The sequence below is a fragment of the Sinocyclocheilus anshuiensis genome, unplaced genomic scaffold, assembly GCF_001515605.1.
Source record: "Sinocyclocheilus anshuiensis isolate Anshui unplaced genomic scaffold, SAMN03320099.WGS_v1.1 scaffold399, whole genome shotgun sequence".
NCBI lineage: Eukaryota > Metazoa > Chordata > Actinopteri > Cypriniformes > Cyprinidae > Sinocyclocheilus > Sinocyclocheilus anshuiensis.
Window position 1 is genome coordinate 654,805 of NW_015552570.1, and position 10,227 is coordinate 665,031.

The 10,227-nt window shown below is 37.9% G+C and overlaps 1 pseudogene; it reads right to left on the reverse strand.

Annotated features, from left to right (window-relative positions):
- LOC107665017 (complement C5-like) overlaps positions 1-8,155 on the reverse strand; it is a 13,948-nt pseudogene extending 5,793 nt beyond the window's left edge.
- Between the last annotated feature and the right edge of the window lie 2,072 nt (positions 8,156-10,227).

Here is a 10,227-nt window from a genome sequence, read left to right on the forward strand (position 1 = left end):
CACATAATTTACCTTTATTCCACACCGCTCTGTCCCTTCTCTGAGAAACAGGCTGATCTTTTCCTGTTTTTATGAAGCCCCGCCCTCAGAAATAGGCGATTGGCTCTGATTGGTTAGCTAGCCCAGTGTGTTGTGATTGCCTAAACCGCCTCTAGTGCGTGTCTAAACATCCCGCCCTTCACCTCAGCAGCATGTGCTCCGGTTGTATTGTAAACAAGGCGTTATTAATATCGCTTATCAGTTTGAGCCCGATTGAGAAGCAGAGGATATTATTGTAGAGGATCGTAAGATTTTAACATGCACCTCTAGTTTTCTCTTCCTCTTCTCTAAAGCAGCGCAGGGGTTTATTAGGGTTTTTGATGTCATGAACCCGGGAAGTAACTCGTTGTAGTCCCTACCAGCCGTTTTTGTAGGCATTAAACTGCCAGAATTTTAAAAGATGATATATCCATTTGCATTGATCTTTCAGCTTCATAACTTTGCAGATATTGTTTATGCTCAAACAGCAACATTACACACTAACTAACGTTAAAAAAGTGAAATCGCAATGAACCACCCCTTTAAGTTATATATCTTGATTTAAGAATGTTTAGATATGTGTACTGGAAGACAAGACAATTTTACAGAGTAAGAACATCTTTTTTTTTTTTTTTGCAGTGTGGAAAATTAATTATTTTTAAGTAATTTGTAAAACAAAAAGTAATTCGTAAGACAAGCAATTAAAAAAATATTATTATTCCCTGTTGAAAAAAAACCCAGCATATGCTGGTTAGGTATGTTTTGAAGCATGGCAGTAGGTTTGAGCTGGTTAAAGCTGGTCTTTAGTTGGTCATGAGCTGGTTTAAGATGGTTATAAGCTGGTCCTGAGCTGGTGGTTATGAGCTGGTCCTGAGCAGGAGCTAACCAGCTTAGGATCAGCACATGACCAGCTTAAACCAGCTCAAACCTGCTGCTCTGCTTCAAAACATACCTAACCAGCATATGCTGTTTTTTTTCAACAGGGTTATTAGATAAAAATGAATTATTATATAATAATTAAATTATTATAATTTTTACTGTTATATGTATGATATGGAAACTTGGTGTACAGATACAAAACTTTGAAAAACTTGAAAACTTTGAAGAAAACTTTGGAACTTTGCTGCCGTACCATGGGTGCAGCAGGCGCAATGATATTACGCAGCGCCTGAAAATAGTCCACATTTTGTTTTTCGGAAGGCGGACCTTCATCAAAGCCGGAACTAATCGCGCCGTTTGTGCCAGGCTTTTTAGGTATTTTAATAATGTAAATTATGTGAAAAATAATGCATTTTTCGAACCACCAAGCATGAGAGCATGTTCTAGTATACCCCCAAAACAAAATCAAGACTTTGTAAAAGAGCATAATAGGACCCCTTTAAACTCTAGGGGAGTTGGAAAATGAGCCTATTTTCAAAAATAGTGGAGCTAAAAAACGTTTTTGCATTCGAATGTGGATTTTTGGTTTTTAAATTCGACGAATATTCGAAATTCTATTTTTTTTGACCGCCCTACTTGCTACAGTCAACATTTGAAGTGGATCAAAAAAGTTCAAAGTTGTCCTAAGACAAGAACGCATTTTGGTTTTAGGTTTTAGGACAACTTTGATGAAAGGTTTTGATCCACTTAAAATTTTGACTAGTGTACTTACTATAAACTTACTAGACCCCGTCTATATAGCCTTCTATAAAATTCTATCATCGTTTACTGTCATGTTGTTCCAAACCTGTATTACTTTCTTTCTTCAGTGGAACACAAAAGATGATATTTTGAAGAATGTTGATAACCAGAATGTTGGAAACTACATAGTTTTGGTTCAATTTTACTCTTATTATATGGACAAAAAATAACAAATTTCTTCTTTTGTGTTCCACTGAAGTAAGTCATACAGACTTGCAACATCACGAGGGTGTGTAAATGATGACAGAATTTTCATTTTTGGATGGACTATCCCTTTACAGTTCGAATGTTCTGTAATTTGTGGTTAATTAGTAGGTAATTGACATAAGTAGATCAGTCACATTCTCACATATTAACACTCAGCCTATCGCATAGCCATTTAGATGCAAATAATTCCCTTTTCAGCCACCAGGTGATGCTAAAACAAATCATTTCGATCCAGTTTGTTAACTCACCCTCACTGAATACCCCAACTGCTTTCAGCTCGCATGTAGTCAGTGAGTCTGGAAGATTGTTGGTAATGCTTACTGATCCAGACCTTAAACAGATTAAAATGAAAGGTGTAACTGCATAATTAAAAAAAAAAAAATCTTCAGAGAGTAGTTTGTTTTTTTAATCCGTGAAATAAAGCAATAAAATCCTAATGTATATTTTGTAAAGAGTACTTTTCATAATTCTTTTACAAGGATTAGGATTATCAATTAGACAGAAGGGATTATGGTTCAGAAAGTTTTCTTACTTGTTGGTGTCCTCCCATAAACAGCTCTCAGGGACAGTAGCCCCTCACTGCAGAACACAAGATCCAGGGGGCGTGGTTGGATCCACATGTAGGAGGTGGAGATCAGGGAAGTAGCTCCTAATCTGAGATGGCATCGCATCCCGTAGAAAGTCGATTGCTACATTGCGTAATGGAGCGTTTTAGATTTTCCTTTCTAAGTGTTTAGTCATCGAAGTTACTGTTAAAGATGATAATGATGTATGTAAGAAACACCCATACCTGTGCGACTTAGAATGATTTTATCCATATTCTCTTGGTGGAGCTTCATAGCAAAGACAGCATTTTGGGGAGTATCCACTGAACACAAACAGCGTATGCTGTTCTGTGTCAGCCGTACCACACGGACACGCTGTTTTCGTTCAAATCAAAGCGTAAATAAACATAGAAGACAGCCGTGTGGTGCGGCTGACACAGACAAGTAAAACAGTATACGCAATTTACGTTCAGTGGACACTCTCCAAAATGCCGCTACGGTGATGCGGAGGAGACGAATTGTTGAATAAAGTCGTTATTTTTGTTTTCTTTGCGTACAAAAAGTATTCTCGTCGCTTCATAAAATTCAGGTTGAACCACTGATGGCAGATGGACTATTTTGACGATGTCTTTCATACTTTTCTGGGCCTTGACAGTGTTATTTACTTGGCAGGCAATGGGACAGTCACAAGCCTCCCGGTTTTTATCCAAAATATCTTAAATTGTGTTCTGAAGACGAACAAAGTTTTTACGGGTTTGGAATGACATGGGGGTAAGTGATTAATGACAAAATTTTCATTTTGGGGTGGAGTAACCCTTTAAAGTCATGCCACAGCATCTCAATCGGATTTAAGTCCAGACTTGATTTGGCCACTCCAAAACCGTAATTTTGTTTTTCTTGAGCCATTCAGAGGTGGACTTGCTGGTGTGTTTGGGATCATTGTCCTGCTGCATAACCCAAGTGCGCTTGAGCTTGAGGTCACAAACTGACGGCCGTACATTCTCCTTCAGGATTTTCTGATAGAGTGCAGAATTCATGGTTCCATCAATTATGGCAAGTCATCCAGGTCCTGAAGCTGCAAAGCAGCCTCAGACCATCACACTACCACTACCAGTGTTGGGGGTAACACATTACAAGTAACGCGAGTTATGTAATCAGATTACTTTTTTCAAGTAACTTGTAAAGTAACGCATTACTTTTTAATTTACAAGAAAATATCGGAGTTACTTTTTCAAATAAGTAACGCCAGTTACTTTTTTCCCCTCATTTATTGATTGAAAGATCTCCTGTCCCCTTGTTGAGAGAAATCGGGAGTAAGATGTTACTTTAGTTCTATAAATGTGAACATGCATTAATTCATCTCACTCACTCACTCACAAAAAAAAAAACAAAAATCTGATTTAGTTTCTCAAAATTAAAAAAAAAACAGTTAAAAGCAACTTAGAATATGACTCACAGCTGCAATAATTGAATGTTAAATAATACAAATATCCTTTATGTATTTAATCTCATTTTATTAACCAATTTGCTGCTGACCTTCGATGATCCAATTCAACCAGAAGCAAAAATTACACAATATAAACTAACACTTCTTCTTCTTTTATTGCTGAAGACTGTTGAACTTTCTTCTTCTGCGTTCTACTGTACAGATGTGAATTTACATTTCCTTCATCCTGAGGCTTTTGGTGTGAAAGGGCTTTTATATTTGCCAAAAATATAACTTTTTATTTTAAAAGCAAACAAGCAAGCCCAGCCCAGATTTAAGTAGTAACGCAAAAGTAACGTAACGCATTACTTTCAATAAAAAGTAACTAAGTAACGTAATTAGTTACTTTTTTAGAAAGTAACGCAATATTGTAATGCATTACTTTTAAAGCAACTTTCCCCAACACTGACCACCACCATGTTTGACTGTTGGTATGATGTTCTTTTTATGAAATGCTGTGTTGCTTTTACACCAGATGTGACGGGACACACACCTTCCAAACAGTTCAACTTTTGTCGCATCAGTCCACAGAATATTTGCCCAAAACTCTTGGGGATAATCAAGATATTATTTGGCAAATGTGAGATGAGCCTTTGTGTTTTTTTTGGTCAGCAGTGGCTTTTGCCTTGGAACGCCCATGGATGCCGTTTTTGCCCGGTCTCTTTCTTATTGTTGAATCATGAACACTGACCTTAATTGAGGCAAGTGAGGCCTGCAGTTCTTTAGATGTTGTTCTCGGTTCTTTTATGACCTCCTGGATGAGTCGTCGTTGCGTCGAGTAATTTTGGTAGGCCGGACACTCCTGGGAAGGTTCACCATTGTTCCAAGTTTTCTCTATTTGTGGATAATGGCTCTGACCGCGGTTCGCTGGACTCCCAAAGCCTTAGAAATGGCTTTATAATCCTTTCCAGACTGATACATGTCAACTATTTTGTTTCTCATCTGTTCTTGAATTTCTTTAGATCGCAGCATGTTCAAATATAATAAAATTACTTGAGAAGACAGGTTTCTTACTCTCATAGTGTATGGTAGACCTGGTTTGATCAAAGGAGTGGTTGAGATCAGACTCAGTGTGAATGGAGTTTCCACAAATTTCACAATTAAGAGCATTGCCTCCTGGGAGATTCCACCTGACAATGAAGAGGGGTTTCCAACGTTGTCAAATGGTTGTCACATTTATTTGCTTTAAATCAGGACAATGCACTCCTGTGTCTGTGGAACTAACTGGACCTATCAGTTGACTCTTGAAGCAAAACTCTCACTCGAAGAAAGCTGTTTTCTTTCATGGCACTCAGACTCTGAGGGCCATCAGGCATGGATGATAAAGCTGACTTGATGTCTAAGTGGACTTCTTCCTTTCCATTTTTCAGCTAAAACAAAAGCCAAAAACAAATGTATTCTCAGAACTCAAACATTAAAAATGTTTTGTTGAGTGCACACTGACATGTATCTTGCAAATGTCTCTGGTATCATGACAGTTTCTTCTGGTATACTGTATCTGAACGTCAGGAAAATATCTGCAGAACTAACTGGTGTTCCATGAACAGACCTGTCAGCACACATATACACAAATTTAAAAAATTTGCAACACTTGCAAATATATTCAACAGCAACTGAAATGAATATACTCTACTGTTCAGATTTGGAGTTGAGAAGATTTTTTAAATGTTTGTAAAAGATAAAAAAAAAACTAAAAACAGTAATGTTATAAAATATTATAATGTAAAATTGTTTTCAAACTTAAAACATTCTAAATTCTAATTTAAAACTAACAGTTTAACATATTTTCAAATGTAATTTATTCTTGTGTTGCAAAGCGAAATTTTAAGCATCATTACACCAGTCTTCAGTGTCACATGATGCTTCAGAAATTATTCTTATATGCTGATTTGATGCTCAAGAAACATTTCTTATTATTATCAATGTTAAAACAGTTGTACTGCTTAATATTTTTGTGGAAACTGTGATTCATTTTTTTCACTATTCTTTGATGAACAGAAAGTTCAAAAGAAAAGCATTTATTTCAAACAATAATTTCTTTTGTATGTAACAAAGTTTTTACTGCCCCTTTTGATCAATTAAATGCTTACTTGCCGAATAAGAGCATTAAATTAAAAATAAAATATAATAATGACCACAAATGTTTGAACGGTAGCCTACTGTGTTTATGTGACATAAAACAGGAAAAATCTACTTGCCTGAAATCTTCAACTTGAAAGACTCAAAGTTCTTCTCACTGACGTAGTTGGCTTCGGGCTCAATATGGAGTAAAATACTGGGCAGCACTGAGAAACATAGCTTGAATTTAGATATAATGGAAACTAAATGTCTATGTAACACTTTTTCTTAAAAAACAAAAAAACAAAAAAAAAAACAAGGGTCTTATCATATTCTTTGACCTCAAACTCAGCAGTGGCAGTTGTTTCAAAAATGTCTGCATAAGTAGCCACAATCTTCCAGATTCCATAACTAATGAGATTTACATTGTGAAAAAAAATGTTGCAGAGACAAAAAAGTAACAACTAATGAAAATACTTGCATAGTTCCAGTTGCATAGACCTGCTGCATTCACCAGGCTTCTCCAGCTACTTCACCAGCAAGACTATCATTTCTCAGCAAACTTCACCTGGTTGACTAACCAGTATGATCTAGCCTGAACTACCACAGAAATTTACAAGTAAGCCGGTTTTAAACAGAGTGTCACTATTATACCTGATCAAGCATTTAAACATCAGATCAACTCAAATATAATTATAATAGTCTGTTTGTCTTACGTTGGCTTTAAAGGTATTTTGAATGGTGGAAGACGTGGTTTTGCTCCAATGATGTCTGCCGTATCAATCATCTCTACTTTGATACCGTTAGGGTCCTAAAAGGAAGTTGAAACATTAACACAAATCAAAATTCAAGTGAAGTATAAGGCTGTGAAGAGAGACACTCACCACAAATGTAAGGGTGACAGTTCGTCTAGATTTCCTCAGCTCCTCATTGAGGGAGTAAACACACATTTTTACTAGAAAGCAAACATATTCAAAGGATGGATTCTTTCATTTACTCACTCCATTTTTCTCCTTTTCTCCAAAATCTTCATTTTCCTCAATTTTTCTCTTCATACATAAACTCGCACTTTTAGGCTGATGATACACGGGGCAACTTTTTTTGAGCAATGTTGCTGGGGGAAGTTCCCACTGAGAACGGGTAACAAATTTCTATCTGGATATTTTAGTGTCTTACCTGGTTGCCTGTTGACGGCAACATTGTCCAAAGTTGCCCGACATTGCACAAAAAGTTGCCCTGTGTATCATCAGCCTTACACACATGATAGATTCTTCTCATACTGACCCTCTTGTTCGGGTGTGTACAGTGGCTTGTCAGTTTGGATAAAGAGAAACCCGTTCACAGTAGTGACTGGGATTCCCTTTCATGGGAACTTCGAACTGCGTCCTCTAGGGGTCGCTATGCAGAGAAAGCAGAGGAGATCGCCTGACAACTAGGTAGACAAACTTGTCCTCTTTAGGGAAATCCGTGGGCATTATCTGTGAAACAGAAAAAAAGCATTTCTGAAAATAATATTCATGAATAACATAAAATCAGGAAAAGAAAAGTTTTGCAACTGTAAATAACAACACATTTAAGCCAAACGTCATACAAAAATTATCTTCTGGGATCTTAAATTTGCAGTCCTAACCGTAAAGTAGCGGAAGCTTGATAGTTCTTCATGGCGTTGAACTTCAGGGACTGAGATGCATATTCTTCATAAACTGGTGCTAGTGTGTTCTTCAGGTAAAGATGTACTGTAATGCCTGTAATTCCTGGTCATAACCAAACAACTGCACCACCACATTTCCCGAAGCATCGAGTCGCAGCAGTTTAGGTGCAGTGATTAAGTATCTGCAAAACAAAATATTTTGTTGTGTCTGTGGGTCGCTATCAGAGCATGGCAGATGCAAAAAAGAAAACAAATTATGTAGCTAAAATATAGACTAAATACTTAATTTCATACAAACATGAAAGATTACTAACAGTTGTTTTTCAAGAGTGTACGTATGTTTACATTTAGTTATCATTGTATGTTTTGAAGTTCTGCTTTTTGATAATACAGACCAGTATTTCTGTTCTGTAGAATTTTTTAAATGTTGTAAATTGCAACTTACACACTTTCCTGGACAGTAATGCAGAAGAAGAGATGAAGTATACAGAGAAACAATAAATGTGCCATCATTGACTATTTGCTCCTTAAAAAAAAAACATTTGCTCAGTTTTTGTCAGCCAAATCAATATCTGCTTTGCTTGCTTTGAGTTACTTATTACCTCAACAGTCTTGAAACAGGTCCCAAAAATGTGTCTTGAGGTGTAGTTTTAGTAACGAAGCTATAGTCCAAATATGCAAAATACATCAGCCATAATGATTAATTTAACTGTTGTGGTGTAAATGTTTAATGTTTGATTATGAAATGCTCATATCATCACTGTGCAGATTGCTCAATCACTGTGCAAGTCACAATGAAAGTAAAGCATAGTTCTGTTTACAACTAAAAGGGGATTTCATGGAGATGTTTTCTTCCCATGGGCTGTTTTATTATTGTGCAATTCTAGTAACATTTGGACATCAGTCCGGCTATTGACTTGGTCATTAATTTACTGAATTTGAGTAAAATGTACACAGAAACACATAAACCCACTAATATGACAAGATAAAACCGGCCTCCTGGGCAACTGGGCACCTTCCTAGAAGAGCTGGATGGTCTGCTGTCCTCATTCCCGGAGGATAGCAGTCCACTTTTAGTATTTGGCAACTTTAACATTAATCTTGACAGCTTAATTTGATTTCAAATGCCTTACCACTACAAGCACTCACAAATCAGGCAACCAACTTGACTTAATTTACACACACAATTGTACTGCAGACAACATTTTGGTAAAACCCCTACACATCTCTGACCATTTCTTCATTACATTTAACCCCTCTACCAGTTACTTTTAGACGAAACCTGCGCTCCCTTTCACCCTCCTATCTTTCCTCTGTAGTGTCTTTCTCTCTTCCCTCACCCACCCATTTCTCATCTCTGGACGTTAATGCAGCAACTGACACTTTATGCTCTACTTAAACTTCTTGTCTAGACAATATATGTCCTCTCTCCTCCAGTCCAGCACGGGCTACCCCTTCTAACCCTTGGTTATCCGATGTTCTTCGTGAGCATCGGTCCAAACTCAGGGCAGCAGAGAGAAAATGGTGCAAATCAAAAGATCTGTCTGACTTGAGTATGTATCAGTCTTTGCTTTCATCTTTCTCTGCTCAAGTCCATACTGCCAAATCTTCATATTTTTACAACAGGAGCAACAGCGCTTCAGACACACGTAACCACTTCAAAACATTAACTTCTCTACTCTGTCTCCCTCCACCACCTCCCACCACTTCTATAACAGCTGATGATTTCGCCACATTCTTCACAGACAAAACTAGAACAATCAGTAGTCAGTACTCAGCTCCACACATACACAAACTCAAACCAACCGCATCCACACCTAAAACTTCTCCCTTCTGCTTCTGTCCCCTTACTGAGGCAGAAGTATCCAAACTTCTCCTCTCCAGCCATCCTACAACATGCCCACTAGACCCATTCCCCTCACCCCTTCTCCAAGCAATCTCCCCTACACTTTTACCACCACTCACACACATCATCAACACATCTCTCCTCACAGACACCTTCCCCACTGCATTCAAGCAGGCTCGGGTAACCCCACTGCTCAAAAACCTACATTAAACACTTCACTTACAGATAGCTACGGACCTGTCTCTCTCATTCCATTCATAGCAAAAACACTTGAACGAGTTGTTTTTAACCAGATATCATTATTTCTTACACAGAACAACCAACTGGATCCTAACCAGTCAGGCTTCAGGAGAGGCCATTCAACTGAGACTGCGCTACTGTCAGTCACTGAAGCCATCAGTTCTTATTTTGCTGGATCTATCTGCTGCTTTTGACACAGTGAATCATCAGATCCTCCTGTCCACCCTCTCATCACTGGGCATCACAGGGATTCCACTTCGTTGGTTTGAATCCTATTTCACTGGTAGGTCTTTCAGGGTGGCCTGGGGTGGGGAGGTATCCAAAGCACATCAACTGGTCACTGGGGTTCCTCAGGGATCAGTTCTTGGACCCCCTCCTCTTCTCTATATACACTACATCACTGGGACCCATCATACAGGCACATGGTTTCTACTACCATTGCTATGCTGATGACACACAGCTCTATCTCTCATTTCAACCAGATGATCCAACGGTA